This window comes from Lissotriton vulgaris, chromosome 4_1, assembly GCF_964263255.1.
Source record: "Lissotriton vulgaris chromosome 4_1, aLisVul1.2, whole genome shotgun sequence".
Taxonomy (NCBI): Eukaryota; Metazoa; Chordata; class Amphibia; order Caudata; family Salamandridae; genus Lissotriton; species Lissotriton vulgaris.
In genome coordinates this window covers 2,086,980,698-2,087,001,551 of record NC_141691.1, presented here as the reverse complement: position 1 = coordinate 2,087,001,551, position 20,854 = coordinate 2,086,980,698, and positions in this window count along the sequence as shown.

The window sequence follows — 20,854 nt, the reverse complement described above, 5'->3', positions numbered from 1 at the left end:
CCCTGACTTTTTTTTTCACGTTGGCTCTCCTAGCTGCAGGAATGCGATATAGTCGTTGCTTGACCACTTTTCCTTCTTCAGTCTTTACACAGTGCTCTGCTAGGTGCGTACACCCTGGTTTGTCTGAGAACATGGAGGAAAACCGCTGTATTCTGTGTACCAGCTCCTCACGTTTATGGTTTGGCAAATCCGGGTTAATCGGTAGTTGTTCCAGAGTTGAGCGTTCGTCTCGTCCTGGTAGAGCTTGCTGGTTTGATTTGGGGGGAGGACCTATCCATTTTTTTAGCAGATTGATGTGGAAGATCTGTTGACGTGACGGAGAGACCTGCACTTTGTAAGTGGTTTTTCCCAGGGTCTCAGTGATCAGATAGGGTCCCTTCCATTCACTCCTAAACTTCTGAGTGGACAATGGTAGGAGTACCAAGGCCCAGTCCCCTTTGTTTAGAGTCCTCCATTTCCTCCCTTTATCGTAATGTACCTTGTGCTGGACCTGTGCTTTTTCCAAATTGGAACAGGCTAAATCTCTCAACTTGCCTAACCGAGATTTCAGTTGAGTAGTATACTCCAACAAGGACCTCTGATCTGACGCTTCTTCTCTTTCCCAGGCTTCCCTTGTGATTTCTAACAGAGATCTGGGCTGTCTCCCGTAAAGGAGTTCGAAAGGCGAGAACCCTAAACTGCTTTGCACTTGTGACCGCAACACATAAAGGGCCAAGGGTAGCAACTTATCCCAGTCTTTGTTTTCTGCACTTAGCATCTTTTTGAGGGTGGACTTCAGTGTACGATTATACCTTTCAACCAGACCATCTGTTTGGGGGTGGTAGGCAGAGGTGCGTATATGCTTCAGGTCTAAAAGTTTGCATACTTCAGACATCATTCTGGAAACAAAAGGTGTCCCCTGGTCTGTGAGTATCTCCCTAGGGAATCCCACCCTCGCAAATAGTTCAATCAGCTTTTCTGCCACGTTTTTTGTGGTGGGAGCACTCAGAGCAAAGGCTTCAGGGAACCTGGTATTGTAGTCCACTATAAGTAAGGCGTAGGTGTGCCCTCTAGTGGTGCGTGGAAGGGGTCCTATTAGGTCCATGCCCACCCTCTTGAAGGGGTTACCTATTATAGGCAAAGGTTGAAGCGGCACTGCTGGGGGCCTGTACATGTTCTTCCTCTGGCAGACTTCACATTGCTTACAATAGGTTTCAGCTGTCTTGTATATACCAGGCCAAAAGAATAAACGCATGATAATTTGTAGTGTCTTTTCGGCACCGCTATGTCCAGCTGTCAAGTGTGTATGAGAGTAGAACAATATCTGCTCCCTAAAATCCTTCGGGACAACCAGCTGAAGGGGTTCGCCTGCCTTTCCTTCCCTATACAGAAGGTCATTCATGATCCTGAACTTGGGATACCCTTGGGAAGGTGTTGTTTGTTCTCTATGACCTGCCTCCCAGGCGTTCATAAGCGTTGGGTCATTGGCCTGTGCAAATTTAAACCCCTTATCTAACTCCCATGGTTCGGTTGCAATATAAGCATCTTTGGGTTGGGTTCTCAACTCTCTCCTGAAGAGGGCAAGAAAGTCGGGGTTATCTATTTCCACTATTAGGTCCTATGGTAGGGAGTCAACTACCCTCACTTTCACCTCACACGGGTCTCTACCTATCGGGCGTAGAGGGACTTGGGCTACCGGGTAGGGTTGCACATCCCCGTGGACACATCTGATATGCACAATAGCCTCGGGTCCTAACTGGGAAGGTAGGGCAAATTTTGACTGTATCACAGAATGCCGGCATCCTGAGTCTAGAAGGGCTTTAACGCATTGACTATTTACAAAAATCCTTACGTAAAAGGAGGGCCCCATCTCGGCTGTATATATCACTGCTCTCGGTATGTACCCGACCTCCATTGGCTCTTCAGCCGTTTTCTTTCTTGGACACATTCTGGCAATGTGGCCCCACTCTCCACACTCAAAACACTGTGGACCCCTATGAGGTGGAGCATCAAATCTTATCGGTCGAGGCCTCCCAATGTCTGAGGATGGCCTCCCAATGTCCGGGGTTGGTTTATTTATTTTCTTGTCTTGTTTCACGGGTCCCGCGCTGGATTTGTTGCCCTTATCAGTGTCCCAGGGAAACGTGTGGGGCATCGCTCTGTTATAGTTAGAAGCCATCTCTATGGCTTGGTCTGGAGTTAGCCCGGAATGCTGTCTCAACCAACGTTGCATTCCGTATGGTAGAGCCTCCATAAATTGTTCGAGGTAGATGCTGGCCATTACTTCTTCTTTGGTATGACTCTCGGGTCTCAGCCATTTATCTGCTGCCATTTTAAGCCTGAGGTACAGGGTCTTCGGGTGCTCCCCTGTTACGCCTCTTTCTTTCCTGAACCGGAGTCGGTAGGCTTCGGTATCCCGCCCCAAGTGGTCCAAAAGCACTGCTTTGATGGTTACGTAGGGTGTTACTCCTGTATGGTTGGCTACTTGGTAAGCTGCCTGGGCTTCGCCGGATAGAAGGGGAGCTAAAAAGAAAGGCCACTTGTCTTCAGGCCATCCACATGCTCTGGCTGCTCTTTCAAAGTTGAGTAGGAAGGCGTCGGGGTCTTCCCATGGAACATATTTCTGTAAATGTATTCCCGAGGGATTGGGTCCGAAATGTCTTCTCTCCATAGGCATCGGAGTCCCAGGGCTCTGCACCACTTTCTGAAGGCTATCCATCTGGGCTGCCATTGTCGTTTTGAACAGATCCCTGTCTGCATCGGCGGCGGACATCTGCTGTCCGACGGCCCATTCCAACTTCTGTTGCCCCTCAATGAGCTGCTGGATCACCTGTTCCATCGCTGGATCCGGCAGAGAAGGGGCGGATCCCACTTCTGACAACAATGTAGGTGTGGGAGGGGGTGGAGTACTGGGTTCTGGTTCAGGCTGAGGCTGCACACCGGAATAACGTTTCAAACTTGGTTTTATTTTTATGGTACGCCTTGTCCTATATGTCAGTCTTTCCCTTGTGAACTCCAGGTTGTTCGTGGTGGCGATGTCTTCGGCTGGTTGAATGACCGGGCTGTCTTGACAGGCGTACGTTTCTTCTTCGTCAGTTCTCCGTGGCCGATATACCGAGGGAAAAGGAGACCAACAAAGGAAGCCGTTAGTTCACAGTTTAGGATACCTCGTGCTCTTCAGGGGACCCAAGTGAAGAAAAGGAAACCCGTGTCTCTTGCTACCTGTCTGTGCTCGTGACTGTGGAGGGGTAACGATGTGAGGGTACCGAACGGGTAGGGAGGGTAGACGGGAATCGGGGCACACACAGGAGAGGCACGTACAAGGATATTTACACATTTACACAGGGGCGTTCTTCTTCCCCACCCACGCCGCCAAACGTCTCCGTACCTGGGAAAGCCACACTCCTCCCTCGGGAGTGTGGCACGGCGGTGCACCGGGTCGTTGGCCTCCTGGCTCTCCCTCACTCTCGGTTCTCTCATCCGTCTTTTCAGCTCCGCACTTCCTCGCTTGTTCGCCTTCTCCTCTTCCGACCTCCGAGGTGTAAACACACCCACCGGACAGGATATCCTGCTCTTTGTCCATTCCGTGTCCACTGACGTCTGAGAGGGGCGGAGTCGCGTCCTGCTCCACGAAGGTCCAGTTAAAGGCACCGTGGTCCTTTTCCTCCTCCTGCTCCGAAACGCTGTCCCACTCCGCCCTTGGGTTGTCAGTCTGTAGGGAACGAGGGGAATTAGGGACAGGCATCCACCAGTTAACGTGTTCCTCCATCCTGACCTCGCTACACTTGCTTTCCACTTTTAGAATGTCCTAGGCCACACAGGGTCCAGGCCAAGATACTACCTAATAAAAGAGAGACCCAGGGTGATCATACCATGTCTCGACAGAGAGATACTAATAACAGTGCGCAAATATATACCATATGATTAGTAAGACAATAAGTTTTAAATTGCTGCTGTCTTAGTTGAAACCAATGCTAAACAAAATATCCTCCTACCCTAGGGCTGAAACTCCAAAAAAGGACCTTGGCCTTTTAGAACTAGCCATAATGTGGATAGCCTTGGTGGTTCATCTAGAGATTATGAGGGCCCTTAGGAATGGTCAAAACGCTTATACATAATTGATGAAGCAAGCTTGAATGCCACACCACCGTCAATGCAATTAAATAGATCATCTGAAGGGAAAAATATGGGTTTCCCAATGATCGTGGGGGCAACCATACTAAACTTTTCAAAACTTAACAGAAAGTAACAAGGAGATAATGACTATGGAAGAAATCACACAAAGTAAGTCCTGAGACAATTCCAGATTCTCAATAAAATCTGCCATATCACTAGATAAAGAATCTATGCCTTTTTATCAACATATCAACCCCTGATAGACTGAGTCCTAAGCGCATATATTTTGCTCTTCCGCTCAATGCCCCCAACAGAAGGGAAAGGCAAATTGAGGTGCAGGCTAGGGGTCATTCTAAGATTCTGTGCGATATGGAGAAGGGCTACATACACATAGGTGGGACCTGGACTGCCAGGTGGCATCCGGGACTAGCGCCATTCAATTCACAGTTACACTTAAGACCAAAATGTAAGTTAAACTGAGACAAAAGTCTAGTTCTGAATTATAAATGGATTTTCACTCAGTGAAACAGGGGAGCCCTGCCTGGGCCTACAAAAACCTTGTCCTGTGCTCCTAGTGGCACAGTGCGCTACAAAATTGAGCCTAAGGCCAGGAGCTACTACCGTCCCACTAGCTGCAGCTCTGACTAGAAGCCTGTTGAGAGGTTCCTAACCTGGAAATGTGGGCAAAATGTCCCCAAGCATGTAGGGCTCCATCTAGAGAATGGCGACAGGGCTTTCACCTCTGGGCAAGCTAGATCTCTTACTTAGTGCCTCCCTGAGACACCAGGATCCCATACTGGGCTCTTAAAGACATTGTGGGATAGAGAATAGAGCCTAGGGACTTCCACCCGTGGCCCTACAGAAGCTCTGACCTGTCAGAGATTTATAGTCTGGGTAGATAGCAGAGGCTTTTCTGTCCCTGTGGGGCCCTCTACTTGGTTCCAAGTGACAGAGGAGACAGGGTCTGGGAGCCCAGGGCCAGACTCTCCCATCCCTGAGCGAGGCTAAAGTTCTCATCCAGGTCTGGTCCGAGCTTTAACCTGGGCAGGCGGGGGAGATATCCACAGGCCTGGGGGACATGGTCTTGGGCACTTTGCAATTCAGTGGGCCAACAAACAGACCCCAGGTCCCAATTTCCTCACTTTGGCCTGCCAGAGCACTACCTATTCTTGTGATTAGTGCACACCGAGTGGCAGAGGTACATTCAAGTGAATATATCCAGCCTCCTGGAACACTGACTGGGCTTGAGGCTTCAAATTAGCCACTCATTGGGACTTCTAGGGTGACTCAGAATTCTGAACACTGAGTCATGTGAAGAAAATGATGTGTTTTGTTTATTTGTTGTAGGTGGAAAAATTTCACCAGAGGCGTTGTCGTGGCACATTTTGTATTACCCATGTAGGCGTGAACAATGACGCCTAATTATATTTTTGTAAAGCCCAGATTATCTGGTGCATTCAGTTTGCCTTACGATTCTCACAAGGTTAGGGGTACTGGGAAGCTTTGCAGACTTTTTTTTAAGATTCAATCGTAGGAAATATTTTGTATTTTACTTAAGAGTCTCTTGGATATGTTGAGGCACTTTGTATGGATTGCCAGAACTGCAGAGCTCCTTAGGTTCCGAATTAATGAATCAGAAAGTGCTACGCAGAGGAAAGGGGTTCTGGGTTTAAGTATCACTAGACATTCTTTCATTGAAAATGGTACACAAAGAAATTAGATATATACTGTCAAGAGAGTGGGCCTCATTGGTAAAATAAGTTGAGGATGCAGAATGAGTCTACCTGCCAGGCAGTCTGTTTTAATTCTGTGCACACAGTGGGCTCCATGGGCAATTAATGTCTGTCCAACATTTCATGGTTTGTTGGGAAACACCACAATCTCAGCATTGCATTAAAGCAAGCCCTCGAGAGATCCTGGTGCTCTCCTTTTGCACAGTGCTTTTAGGCGAAGAAAAGTGCTGCAGATTCCTAGGGGTTTTAGATGAGAGCCCAGTGTCAGACCTTCACCCATGAAAGCATAAAGCTCTGTGCCTAGAAAAGTGTGTGATGTTCAAATGGGTCATCAAGGTATTGCTGATAAAAGTATTTACTGCCGGGCCCCAGTACTTATCATCAAGCTTGTTAGAGCTGGATACTGGTCCAAATCAAAATCTGTCCATTTATGGGACAAGTAGGGGAGAGAGCTGGCAAAGCACAAAATGGCCACTGAAGTATGAGCTGCTGTTTTCTGAGAGCAAACAAGCAAATACTCGCTTTGCTGGACAAAAGCAATACATTTTGATAATAGTAAGAACAGGATTGTGATCACAGGTGAACCATTGTTTGGGGAGCAGACATACTCCAAGCTAACATGCCTGGAGCATCTACATCATCTATTCATTATAGCATGTTGTCTAAAGATATTCTTGAGTCAGAATATGATAGTTTTATTCACCAAAATAAATAATTTCTGCCCAAGTGAGAAACTTTCAATAAAGCATGGGGTGCCCTTGATGTACCACTACCTTACCAGATAAGAAAGCACTCCCTCCTCCCAAGGATGCAAAGGAGCAATTGATGTCTAACAAGCTGGACAAGAGAGTAACTACTCCCTCCTCCTGATAAACCATGGGAGTAATTGATGTCCCACTAGCTGGACAAGTGGGAAACTACTCCCTCCTCCTGATGAAGCAATGGAGTAATTGATGTCACACTAGACAAGTAAAAAACTCCTCCCTCCTCCCGCTGAAGCATGGGGCGCCCTAGACATCCCGCCTGCGGGAAAAGTGAGAAAAAATTCCCTCCTCCAGATAAAACATGGGGGGCCTTTGATGTACCACTACCTTACCAGATAAGAAAGCACTCCCTCCTCCCAAGGATGCAAAGGAGCAATTGATGTCTAACAAGCTGGACAAGAGAGTAACTACTCCCTCCTCCTGATAAACCATGGGAGTAATTGATGTCCCACTAGCTGGACAAGTGGGAAACTACTCCCTCCTCCTGATGAAGCAATGTAGTAATTGATGTCACACTAGACAAGTAAAAAACTCCTCCCTCCTCCCGCTGAAGCATGGGGCGCCCTAGACATCCCGCCTGCGGGAAAAGTGAGAAAAAATTCCCTCCTCCAGATAAAACATGGGGGGCCTTTGATGTACCACTACCTTACCAGATAAGAAAGCACTCCCTCCTCCCAAGGATGCAAAGGAGCAATTGATGTCTAACAAGCTGGACAAGAGAGAATCTACTCCCTCCTCCAGATAAACCATGGGAGTAATTGATGTCCCACTAGCTGGACAAATGGGAAACTCATCCCTCCTCCCGATAAAGCATCAGAGTAATTGATAACCCACTAACTAGATAAGTGAGAAACTCCTCCCGATAAAGTGTGGGGTGCCCTTGATGACCCGCCTGCTGGCCAAGTGAGAAACTCCTCCCTCTTCCCAATCAAGCATTTTGACGCCCTTGATATCCCACAAGCTTGCCAAGCGAGAAATTACTCCCTCCTCCAGATGAAGCATAGGCTGCCCTTCATGTTCCACTAGCTAGACAAGTGAGAAGCTACTCCCTGCACCCGATGAAGCATGAGCTGCCCTTGATGTCCTATTAGCTGGACAAGTGAGACACTACTCATTCCTCCCAATCAAACATGGGATATCCTTGATGTCCCACTAGCTGTACAAGTGAGAAGCTACTCCCTCCTCCCAATGAAGCATGGGCTGCCATTGATGTTCCACTAGCTGGACAAGTGAGAAACTACTCCTTGCTCCCGATGAAGCATGAGGTACCCTTGATGTCCTATTAGCTAGACAAGTGAGACACTACTTCCTCCTCTCAATGAAGCATGGGGTGTCCTTGATATCCCACTAGCTGTACAAGTGAGAAACTACTCCCTCCTCCTAATGAAGCATGGGGTGCCCTTGATGCCTCACTAACTGCCCAAGTAAGAAACTGTTGGACTTGGCCCTTTTTGCAGGTCATCCCTGAACCTTTTGCCTTTCTCATATATTTTTTCTGACCTGTTGTTTGCTATTTTATGACTCTGGGCACTTTACCACTGCTGATCAGTGCTAAAGTGCAGATGCTCTCCCTATTGTAAATGAATGTATTAATTGGTGATTCCATGATTGACTATTTGGTTTACTTGTCAGACCCTAGTACAGTGCACTGAGTGTGCCCAGGGCGTGTAAATCCAAATGCTGCTAGTGGGATTGCAGCACTGGTTATGCCACCCACAGAAGCGGCATTGTAAAATGTGTCTAAGGTCTGCCATTGTAGAGCCTGTGTGCAGTCTGGTACTGTCATGCTGACTAGGCAAGTGCACCCACCTGCCAGTCCCTAAACATTCCCTTTTTTTCATATCAGACACCTCTAGGGTTGGCCTAAGGGCAGGGGGCATTGTAAGTATAAGGTTGGACAAGCCTTGATGTGTGTGGTGTGTCCTAAAAGTGAATTACAGCCTTTTTCATTTTTCACTATTGCAAGGCTACCTGGTCTCCATAGGCCAGAATTGGCTGTTAGAATTATTACATTTTATATTCCTAACTGACTCAGAGAACTTTGTAGAAATTCAAGTTTAGTATGCCTGGACTCAGAATGATAAAATACATCTTTAGTAAAGTGGGTTTTAACATTCTGTGTTTGCAAATACCACTTTTAGAAAGTAGGTATTTGCTTGCCTACCCATTCAAGCCTGCCTCTGCGAGGTTGTGTATTCCTTTGTCTGGGATGTGTGAGTGACAGGGTTGGGGCTTCCAAGAGACAGAATGAGTCAGCCCAGTGGTGGATACAGAGATGGGAGGGATGAATTGCACCTGGGACCTGAATAGAACTGTGGATGCCCCCACCGTGCTGGCTCCACCCCCATGGTGCGTCTGATGGATCTGCCCTGCAAACTGAAAGAAGAGAAGGAATACTGTCAACAAAGTGTTTGAGGGTTGTACTTGCCTTCCACAATGCTGGCTCCACCTCCTATGGGGCGTCTGATGTTCCTGCCCTACATTGTGAAAGGAAAAGAGGGTGCTTCAGAACTTGTTTGGACTGGGCAAAGGCCCCTCTCCCCTCATAGAACAAAGGATTTTGGGGTATAAATATTGGGGCCCTGATTCCATGAAATTAGATCACTTTTGGACTGCAAGGAGAAACCTTTCCTGAGGAGTGGAAATTGAAGAAAATGAGGAGAGACTATTCCCAAGCTGAAGTGCTGCTTGGGGGATTGGCCTGCAGTGGTTGCCTGACTGCAAAAGAGAGGAGAAAGAAATTTGTGGACGTTACTTTTAACTTGTGAAAAGATCTCCAAGGGCTTGGAAGAGAGCTTGACCCCTGACCGAAGTCTCAGGACCAGTAGACTTCACCAGCCTTTGTGAATTGCTGCTGGAAATGCTGTTTCAGTGGCTACAGAGGCAGGGAGCTGTGACCGACTCTCCCGACCGGCCCGGTGTCTAGTAGGCACCGCATGAAGCAACGTCCGCCTCGAACAATGCAAGCTCTGAGCTCACTGACTCCGTCCTGACGCCATCACCGAGCCATTGCCTGTACAGCGACTGGAGGACACTGCGATGTGCAATGCCTTGCTACACTGACTCGTACTGGTATGACCGATGCAGTCACTGTTGCTGACTTCGAGTCCTGTGAATGCACCGGAGTTGGTCACCTCCTCGCACGCTTCGTGACGCACCACCCGACTCGCACCGCTGTCCGGACTGATCGACGCCGAGCTCCCGATCTCCAGCTCTGTCGCCGCACCGCAAGCTGCAAGCACCACATTGAAGCACCGTCTCGCCCTGCAACTCACCCTTTGGATCCACCAACTCTGTCAACGGGCTGCTGCCTGCACAGCATCGAGGGACAACGCATACTGCAACATTTTCTTTTCTGCACCGTGTCGAACACCGGAACCGGCTCGCACATCATGTGGATTATTTTTGTTGGTATTGGTCTTGTGGTAACTCTATATAAAATATACTTATTTTTTAAATAAAAACCTTGTGTGGTGTCCATTTGTAGTGTTGTCACTGGGTTACTGTTTGTGGTCACAAATGCTTAACTTACAAGGCCTCTGAGATAAGCCTTGCTGCTGGTGCCAAGCTAACAAGGGGGTGAGCAGGGGTTATTTTAGGAGTATAATCCCCTTGTCCTGCCAACAAGAGACACTCAATTTTAACAGAAACTATTGCCTCTTCCTGATGAAGCATGGGGGTTCTTGATTTCCAGCTAGCTGGACAAGTGAGAAACTACTCACTCCTCCCGATGAAGCATGGGGCAGCCTTGATGTCCCACTAGCTGGACAAGTGAGAAGCTACTCCCTCCTCTCATGAAACATGGGGTGCCCTTGATGTCCCATTAGTTAGAAAAGTAAGAAACTAATCCCTCCTTCCAATGAAGCATGGGGCACCCTTGATGTCCCACTAGCTGGACAAGTGAGAAACAACTCCCTCCTTGCAAAGAAACATGGGGTGCCATTGATGTACTATTAGCTGGCCAAGGGAGAAACTACTCCCTCTTCTTCATGAAGCATGGGGTGCCCTTGACGTGCCACTTGCTGGCCAAGCTAGAAACTACTCCCTCCTCCATATGACACATGATGTCCCACTAGCTGGCCAAGCGAGAAACTTTTCCTTTCTCCAGATTAAGCATTGGGTGCCCTTGATGTCCCAGTAGCTGGCCAAGTGAGAAAATTCTCCCTCCTCCTGATGAAGCACGGGGGTACCCTTGATGTCCCCCAGCTGGCCGAGTGAGAAACTACTCCCTACTCCTGATGAAGTAAGAGGTGCCCTTGATGTGCCACTAGCTAACTAGGTGAGAAACTACTCCCTCCTCCTGATAAAGCATAGGAGTAATTATGTCCCACTATCTGGACAACTGAGAGACTAATCCCTCCTTTCATGAAGCATGAGGTACCGTTGATGCCCCACTAGCCGGACAAGTAAAAAACTACTCCTCCTGATGAATGATGGAGAACCCTTAATGTTCCACTAGCTGGATAAGTGAGCAACTACTTCCTACTCCCGATAAAGCAAAGGGTGCCTTTGATGTACAACTATCTGGCTAATTGAGAAACTACTTCCTTCTCTAGAGGAAGTATGGGGTGCCCTTGATGTCCTGCCTGCTGGACAAGTGAGAAACTACTCCCTCCTCTCGATGAAACATAAGGGTCACTGCACTGTGAAAGAAAAGGAGAAGCCTGGTAAACAGGGTGCTTCAGAACTCCCTCCTCCGCCTTAGTTGTACCACTAGCTGGACAAGTGAGAAAATACTCCCTCCTCCTGATGAAGCATTGCGGTGCCTTTAATGTCCCTCGGCTGGCTGAGTAAGAAACTACTCCCTCCTCCTGAGGAACCATGAGGGGCCCTGCACTGTGAAAGGAAAGGAGAAGTCTGATAAACAGAGTGCTTCAGAACTGGTACTCCCTCCTCCACCTTTGATGTCCCACTAGCTGGACAAGTGAGAAAATGCTCCATTCTCCTGATGAAGCATGGGGGTGCCCTTGATGTCCCTCGGCTGGCCAAGTGAGAAACTACTTCCTCCTCCTGATGAAGCAATGGGTGCCATTGATGTACCACTACCTTACCAGGTAAAAAAGTATTCCCTCCTCCTGAGGATGTATAGGAGCAATTGATGTCCCACAAGCTAGACAAGCGAGAAATTCCTCCCTCCTCCCGATAACACATGGGAGTAATTGATGTCCCACCAGCTAGCCAAGTGGGAAATGACTCCCTCCTCCTGATAAAGCATGGGAGTAATTGATAACCCACTAGCTAGACAAGTGAGAAACTCCTCCCGATGAAGCATGGGGCGCCCATGATGTGCCGCCTGCTGGCCAAGTGAGAAACTCCTCCCTCTTCCCAATAAAGCATTTGAGCACCCTTGATCTTTGGATACGCGGGACTGCGGCGAGGCCTTGATTGGAGGATCTTAGTTGGCGGGTGGGTGTGTAGAAGGATAGTCGAGTGTTGAGGCATTCGGGTCCTAGTTTGTAGAGGGCCTTGTGTGCGTGGGTGAGGAGACGGAATGTTATTCTCCTGTCGACGGGAAGCCAGTGGAGGGCTCTCAGGTGGCCGGTAATGTGGTCTTGTCGAGGGATGTTTAAAATGAGACTCGCCGATGCGTTTTGGATGCATTGGTGTCTTTTCTGTAGTTTGGCTGAAATTCCGGCATAGAGGGTTTTTCCGTAGTCCAGTCGACTCGTAACCAGTGCGTGGGTGACAGTCTTTCTTGTCTCGATGGGGATCCAGTGGAAGATTTTTTTGAGCATACGAAGTACGTTGAAGCAGGAGGATGAGACGGCGTTGACTTGTCTGGTCATCGAGAGGGAGGAGTCCAAGATGAAGCCTAGGTTACGTGCGTGGTCTGTAGGGATGGGTGCAGAGCCCAGATCCGAAGGCCACCATGAGTCGTCCCAGGCAGAGGGGGATGACCCTAGGATGAGCACTTCCGTTTTGTCTGCGGTAAGTTTTAGGTGGCTGTTTTTCATCCATATGGCTACTTCTTTCATGCCTTCGTGGAGATTGGTTTTGGTGGTGTTGGGGTCATTGGTGAGGAAAAGGATCAGCTGCGTGTCATCCGCGTAGGAGATGATGTTGAGGTTGTGTTGGCGCGCGATGGAAGCGAGTGGACTCATGTAGACGTTGAAGAGGGTGGGACTGAGTGATGATCCTTGTGGTACACCGCAGATGACTTCGGTGGCCTCTGAATCGAATGGGGGGAGGCGGACTCTCTGGGTTCTTCCGGCGAGGAACGAGATGATCCAATCCAAGGCTTTACCTTTTATGCCAATGTTGCTGAGGCATTGTATGAGGGTGTTGTGACAGACAGTGTCGAAGGCGGCGGAGTGGTCGAGTAGGATGAGGCCACTGTTTCTCCCTTGTCCAGTAGTTTCCGGATGTCGTCTGTTGCTGCGATGAGGGCGGTTACGGTGCTGTGTTTGGCTCGAAAGCCAGATTGTGAGGGATCGAGGGAGTTGTTGGATTCCAGGAAGGTGTTGAGTTGTCTATTGATGGCTTTCTCAATGACTTTGGCCGGGAATGGGAGGAGGGATATGGGGCGGTAGTTTTTAAGTTCGGAGGGGTCTGCTGTAGGTTTCTTCAGGAGGGCGCTGACTTCGGCATGTTTCCAACTTTCTAGGAAGGTAGCAGAGTTGAAGGAGCAGTTGATGACATCACGGAGATGGGGAGCGATGATGGAGTCTGCTTTGTTGTAGATGTGGTAGGGGCATGGGTCGGATGGCGAGCCAGAGTGGATGGAATTCATTAGGCGGATGGTGTCTTCAGTGGTGACTGGGTTTCAGGCATTGAGGTAGTTGGAGGGCGGTTTAGGTTCTGAGGGGGGTGGAGAGGATTGTTCGTTGGAACTGTTTTCGAAGCTGTTATGTATGTTGGCAATTTTGTTGTAGAAGAAGGAGGATAACGAGTCGCAGAGGTCTTGGGAGGGAGTGATGTTGTTTGAGGCTGCGGTGGGGTTGGTGAATTCTTTGACGATGTTGAATAGTTTCTTGCTGTTATGGGCGTTATTATCGAGTTGATTCTTGAATGCTGATTTCTTGGTGGATCGAATCAGCTGGTGGTGTTTGCGGGTGGCTGATTTTAAGGTGGTCATGTTGTCGGTGGTTGGGTTTTTTCTCCATGTTTTCTCGAGAGTACGGCATAGCTTCCTGGATTTCTTAAGGTCATCGTTGAACCAGGGGGCCTTTTTGTTGTCTTGTTTGGTGTGATGGTTTTTCAAGGGTGCTAATTCGTCAGCACTGTGAGTGATCCATTGTTTGAAATTGATGGCAGCTTGGTTTGGGTCTGATGAGAGGGCGGGTGGGTTCTGGTTGAGCGATGTGAGGAGTTGGTCGGTGGTGATTTTGTTCCATTTTCTCCAGGGGATAGGTTGTGGGGGGTTGTGGGTCGAGGTGGTTTTGTAGCTGAAGTGAACACAACAGTGGTCCGTCCAATGGAGAGCTGTGGTGTGATCGAAGGAGATGTGTTTGCTGGAGGTGAAGATTGGGTGGAGCGTATGTCCGGCTATATGGGTGGGGGTGTCAACAAGTTGTTTGAGGCCGAGATTGGCCAGGTTGTCAAGAAGGGTGGTGGTGTTGCTGTCGTTTTTCTTTTCCAGGTGGAAGTTGAGGTCTCCTAGTAGAATGTAGTTCTCGGAGGCGAGGGCGTGTGGACTGATGAAGTCAGTGATGTCTTCGCTGAATTGTTTACGGGTTCCTGGTGGTCTGTAGATGAGGGTGCCTCTAAGTGTGGTTCTGGGGTCGGTGTGGATCTGGAAGTGGAGGTGTTCGGCGGTTGTAAGGTTATTGTCGGAGCTGGTCGTGATTTTGATGGTGTTCTTATGGACGATGGCGATGCCTCCTCCTGTTTGGTCTTGTAATTGTCGGGGATGGCAATGGCGATGTCGGGTGCTGATGATGCGTTCATCCAGGTTTCTGTAAGGAAGGCGATGTCTGGTGAAGCAGTGTTGAGTAGGTCCCAAAGTTCGGTGGCGAGTCTATGGATCGAGCGGGTGTTCAGCAGGATGCACTTCAGGTGGTGAGAGTCGGAACTGTGTTTGGGGTTGGTTGATTTGGTGTGGGTCTTGATGCAGTTGAACTTGCAGGAGTAGCAGGCAAAGGGTCCATGGGTACGTCCTGGGGCAGCTTCGTAGCAATATGGTGTGTATCCGGGGTTCAGGGCTAGGAGGGCGACGTCATACATAATACGGGAGGAGTGCGGTTTGTGGGGCCCGGGGGGTCTGGCGATGGGCGCGGTCCAGGCGCGGACGGGCGTAGATGGGCTTACCTTTGGCGCACCTTCGGCGCGCATGATGCGCGACCGCTGCGCGTTGCCGCTGCGCGGGAAAGCATCTGTCATATATGGATGGTGGAGGGGGCGGGGGCGAGGGAGGAGCAGCTGGGAGGCGTTAGCGGGGCGGGGAGGCTGTAATTTTAAACTGTACCAGTGCGAGCGTCTGAAATTATATGCGAGCACAGTGAAGTTAGCGTACAATGCATACAAGCGCTATTAACAATTAAGTATCCAGGCAATACAGCGTACAATGCTAACAAGTGCTATAACTAATGAAGTCTCTAGACAGTCGGAGTTACGATACCCAAGCGGTTTAATGTGGACAGGCAGGCAGAAGTACCCAAGCGCTGCGAGGATCAGGCAGAGAGCGTGGGGGAGCGACCTCTTCGCACGGAGTCAAGGAGGTCACAGCGTTGTAAAGCAACGAACGAGCCTGGTCAGTCCGTGGGAGGGAGGAGCAGCTGGGAGGCGTTAGCGGGGCGGGGAGGCCGTCCACAAGGCACAACAAACAAAATGGCTGCGAAAACAAGCAGACCTGCAGCAGGGCGAGATGGGGGCACTCAGATGGATGGCGCTATGGGTGGAGGTACCAGCGCAATCAGACCGAAATAGTAATTTTAAACTGTACCAGTGCGAGCGTCTGAAATTATATGCGAGCACAGTGAAGTTAGCGTACAATGCATACAAGCGCTATTAACAATTACGTATCTAGGCAATACAGCATACAATGCTAACAAGCACTATAACTAATTAAGTCTCTAGACAGTCGGAGTTACGATACCCAAGCGGTTTAATGTGGACAGGCAGGCAGAAGCACCCAAGCGCTGCGAGGATCAGTCAGAGAGCGTGGGGGAGCGACCTCTTAGCACGGAGTCAAGGAGGTCACAGCGTTGTAAAGCAACATACGAGCCTGATCAGTCTGTGGGAGGGAGGAGCAGCTGGGAGGCGTTAGCGTGGCGGGGAGGCTGTCCACGAGCCACAAAAAACAAAATGGCTGCGAAAACAAGCAGACCTGCAGCAGGGCGAGATTGGGGCACACAGATGGATGGCGCTATGGGCGGAGGTACCAGCGCAATCAGACCGAAATAGTAATTTTAAACTGTACCAGTGCGAGCGTCTGAAATTATATGCAAGCACAGTGAAGTTAGCGTACAATGCATACAAGTGCTATTAACAATTAGGTATCTAGGCAATACAGCGTACAATGCTAACAAGCGCTATAACTAATTAAGTCTCTAGACAGTCGGAGTTACGATACCCAAGCGGTTTAATGTGGACAGGCAGGCAGAAGTACCCAAGCGCTGCGAGGATCAGGCAGAGAGCGTGGGGGAGCGACCTCTTCGCACGGAGTCAAGGAGGTCACAGCGTTGTAAAGCAACGAACGAGCCTGGTCAGTCCGTGGGAGGGAGGAGCAGCTGGGAGGCGTTAGCGGGGCGGGGAGGCCGTCCACAAGGCACAACAAACAAAATGGCTGCGAAAACAAGCAGACCTGCAGCAGGGCGAGATGGGGGCACTCAGATGGATGGCGCTATGGGTGGAGGTACCAGCGCAATCAGACCGAAATAGTAATTTTAAACTGTACCAGTGCGAGCGTCTGAAAATATATGCGAGCACAGTGAAGTTAGCGTACAATGCATACAAGCGCCATTAACAATTACGTATCTAGGCAATACAGCATACAATGCTAACAAGCACTATAACTAATTAAGTCTCTAGACAGTCGGAGTTACGATACCCAAGCGGTTTAATGTGGACAGGCAGGCAGAAGCACCCAAGCGCTGCGAGGATCAGGCATAGAGCGTGGGGGAGCGACCTCTTCGCACGGAGTCAAGGACTGTTGGTGAGGCATCAGTAGTGCATTTTTGCTAGAGTATCATTTTAGCACAGCTGGAGGATGGTCAGTGTAGCATTACAAGCACAGCCTCTCCCAAGAGCTAGTCATGCAGGATGAAGTTGTCGCAGTTTCTACAGTATTGCTATACTCGTGTTAGTTCCCTATGAGTACAGCAAGTTAAAGTGCAGTTCAAATTGACATTTGGACCTGAAGTGAAAAAAGGAAATATTAACCTTCTTCTTCTTTTTGTTCATTTTCAGAGTCCCTGGTTGTAAACTCTGGATCACACAATGGTAACCAACACATTGTAGTTTGTTTCCTTTTGTACTTATCACTGCCCTGGGGTTAAGGTTTATCCATTTAGTCTCTGAAAGTCAGACGATGGTCGTGTCTTTCACCTGATTCTGAAGACATAAGCTCCATAACAATGTATTTGAATGCGCTTTACTACAAAATCGTATTTTAGGCTGTCTGGGTTTGGTCTTTGAAGGGAGAATTTCTTGTTGCCAAGATCCTGAGCGATTTGTCACTAACTCAAACTTGGACACAAGGGAGTTCGCCTGGTTTGGACACAGTCTTGATATAGACATGAGGGCATCGCTAGGTTGGGATCACAGATCTGTTTGTAAGAGACTAAGCTCTCTCCTCAGTAAAGAGGACATCTCCACTATAATGCATGCCATGGAGGTAGCTGGGCTAAGGATAGTTGTTACTCTCAAGCCTCTCCTACAAGGGAAGCTGGGCACTGTAAATCCTAAAGGACAAACACTACTGAGGTGGGATAGGCAAAGGGTTGGGGCTGCAGACATCAAAGGGAAGGCTGAGGAGATGAAGCTGGTGTGTTCTAAGGAACTTGAATTTTTTTGTGTTCCAAGACATCACATGAGCATTTTATTTTTTGCTTCCAGATGTCTCCTTTTCGGCTGTGGTAGGGAGCTCCCTGCTGGCACTGCTGAGTCTCAGGTTGATGTGAGGAGGACTGACCACACCCAAATCCAGATATGGACCTGCTGCTGACACCCACTATTATCAAACTGTTTGATTCCAGTGTGTGTCTTCTGACTGGGATGATGTGTATGGGAATCTGCTTTCTAATAATTTCTTTCCATAAGATTTAGAATTATGAACATGTATAGGGCCTCAGTTATGGTTTGACAGACAGAGTAAAGGCCGGCATCTCTCTCCCTAGGCCTTGTTTATGTCTACTTCTGCTTTAGAGTTGACAACCCTCGCAATCACTGACATATATCCCTTTGATTGTCTTGTTTCTCATTCCTATGTCCTTGCCTCTCATCTGTGCTTTGCCTGACACAGATCCCGTCCACTGCCCCAGGCATGCCTTTTTCCTCACCCTTTCTAACTCCAACAATGCTTGTTCCTACATTACTTCTATCGATCTGTTCCATCTCTCTGTGTCTTGATTCTTCCTTTGCATTACCAGTCCTCTTTCTGTAGCTCTCATATTTGATCCTTGTGCTTTCTCAATGATGTTCCTTCACTTACACTCAAGCATGGCCTCCAACACTGATTTTGGAGTGGAGTGGTCTGTATGTTCCTGATGGTAGCACTGGCAGTTCATCTGCATACCCTCTTCTGTCCCCTATATACTCCTTCAATGATTCTTCTCCCAACTCTTAGTCTCAATGTTGCCTCATTGTTCCCCCATCCATTGCAGCTTTCCCTGTTTACTGATTCTCCATCCTATCCCAATCCTTGCTGTAACCCCACTGATGTTCCTCTCATCAGTGCTTCTGTACATGCTTGAACACTTACTCCCTGGTTTCCTGCATCCCACATAACCCACTGCTTTAGCTCAGTTTGCTACTCCTCCCCATGACAATTCACCCCACAGTTTTTATTCATCATTTGCTGCAACTCGTTTTGTTGCAGCAAATGTTGCCCTAATGATTCCCCATCATTGTTTCCTGTGTACACATATCTCCCCATCCATTGCTAATTCCGGAATCCTTGCCAAATTACTGTTCCACCCTGTGCTGCATCGACCCGTCCACCCTTCGTTGCATGTCCTTGTGCTTCCTATCTGGTTGTTGCCACATTGATTCTCCACCCTTTGTTGCATGTCCTTGTGCTTCCTATATGTTTGTTGCCCGATTGATTCTCTACCGGTTGTTGCTTTTCTTTATGCTTCCTACATGAAAGTTTCCCCATTGATTCTCCTCCCTTTGTTGCATGTCCTTATGCTTCCTATATGAAAGTTTTCCCATTGATTCTCCACACTTTGTTGCATGTCCTTTGGCTTCCTATACGGATGTTGTCCCATTGATCCATTGATTATCCAACTTGTGCTGCATGTCCTTATGCTTCCCATATGGTTGTTGCTCCATTGATTCTCCACCCTTTGTTGCATGTTCTTATGCTTCCTTTATGGTTGTTGCACCACTGATTCTCCGCGCTTTGGTGCATTTCCCTTCACTTCCTATACAGTAGTTCCACACTTCGCTGTTTTCCCTTGTGCTCTCAACCTGTTTTTTACCTGCACTCCATTATTTGTTCTTTTCCTGCTGCTTATTTCTGTGACACGTCCGCTGTCCTCTGATGCTTCTACCCATGACTGCTGCCGCTCCTCTCTCTCCTGGCTGTTGTGTTCTGCTGTGCCAGCCTGCTCGCCTACCCTTCGGCTTCTTTTCCTTTTAGCGGTTGACTCCTTGCTCAGCATTACTTCTCCCTTGTTCAGCAGTTTCTAATCATGCAGTCCTACTTCTTTTATTTAGGTTACTTCTTCAGTAATTCCCACTGCTCTTCTCTCTCCTCAGAAGCAGCTCTCTCCTATTTCAGATAAGTTGCCAGCACTTCTACCTGCCTTTAAAGCTGCTTCTTCCTCTGCTCACCAACTGTTCTGCATCTACAAACTGTATTTCCCTAAAGCTCTCACTGCCTTGTACCTTCCCATTTAGTGGCATCTCCTGCCCCTTCATTGACTCCTCATTTACTTCTCTTTCCATCTTTATTATTTCAGCTTTCAATTTGATATTCTCTGCTTAGTTTTCTCTATACTTCTCTCTCTCATCTCTGCTCTTGACTGCCATTTTCTCTTCTCATTTCTGCCAGTTCTCTCTTTTTAACACCTCACATCCATTTATGCTTTATTCCACTCTTTACCATTGATGTTTGCTTTTTTTTGCCACTTATTCTTTTTTACTTTGCTGCTATTTCTTGTTCTTTCTCCCAACCATTTTCTTAAGCATGTGCAAGGCTGGAATCCGAGGACCCCCTCGCCACTGAATTTGCTATTCCCTTACCAGAAGGACACAGTCAGTCAGCCTGCCTAATCTTTGGGTGCCCGCAACCCCACCAATGTAGTGCCGCAAAAGCGCAACCCTTTTCAACCCTTGATCCCAATTGCAAGCATCATCCGCACACTAAATATTGACATTGAATAACCAACTTTGCAGACTGGATTAAGACCAACTGTCTCAAACATTACCCAAATAACTCATGCTCTCAGCATTGCCTGCTTTTAGCCGATTTCTTTACTTTTCACTCGCAGCTGCCTGCCAGTTCCCGCCCAGCTCTATCTTTAATACCAGGTGCAGGGAGTTTGGTGGACACTAGAGGTCATCAGGCTAGTTGTTTTACTGCTGCAATACATTAATGCAAGCTGAAGCGAATGCGCAGCGGTTGCCTCGCTGGCATGACGAAGGCACGCCTAAGGCAAGCCCATCTGCGCCCGTCCATACTTCGTATATTTAGGCCAGGCTTACTGTCCTACTCCAGAGACATACTCTTGAAACTGGATCCGAAGGGAGGGAAGGCTAACTGCCCAAGGTTCTCGCCCAGTATACATCCTAATGATCAGGCAGCCTCTTGCACAAACTGCCTTGTGCCCCTCCGTCAGATTATGGCTCTCTCTGTTCATCACTCATCTCATTGTATAGGAAACAATTTCAAGTAAAGCGGTTAGGTTTCTACTAAATGCTAGGGGTGGGCAGAATTAGCAAAATTGACTTTCGCAAACTATCGCGAAATTGTGCAAATCTCCGCGAGCATGCGTAACTTTCTCGAAGATGCGGAGATTGCTTTTCCAGCCCGTTCGTGATGTGTTTTTGCGTGCTTGCAGGGAAATTTACCTCTAACTTGCCCATGCGGTTGTTAATGGCTGAGGCCATCTTGCTCGCGATGCTTATTTCCTGTTCCGGGTCAAATGAGGAGTTTGC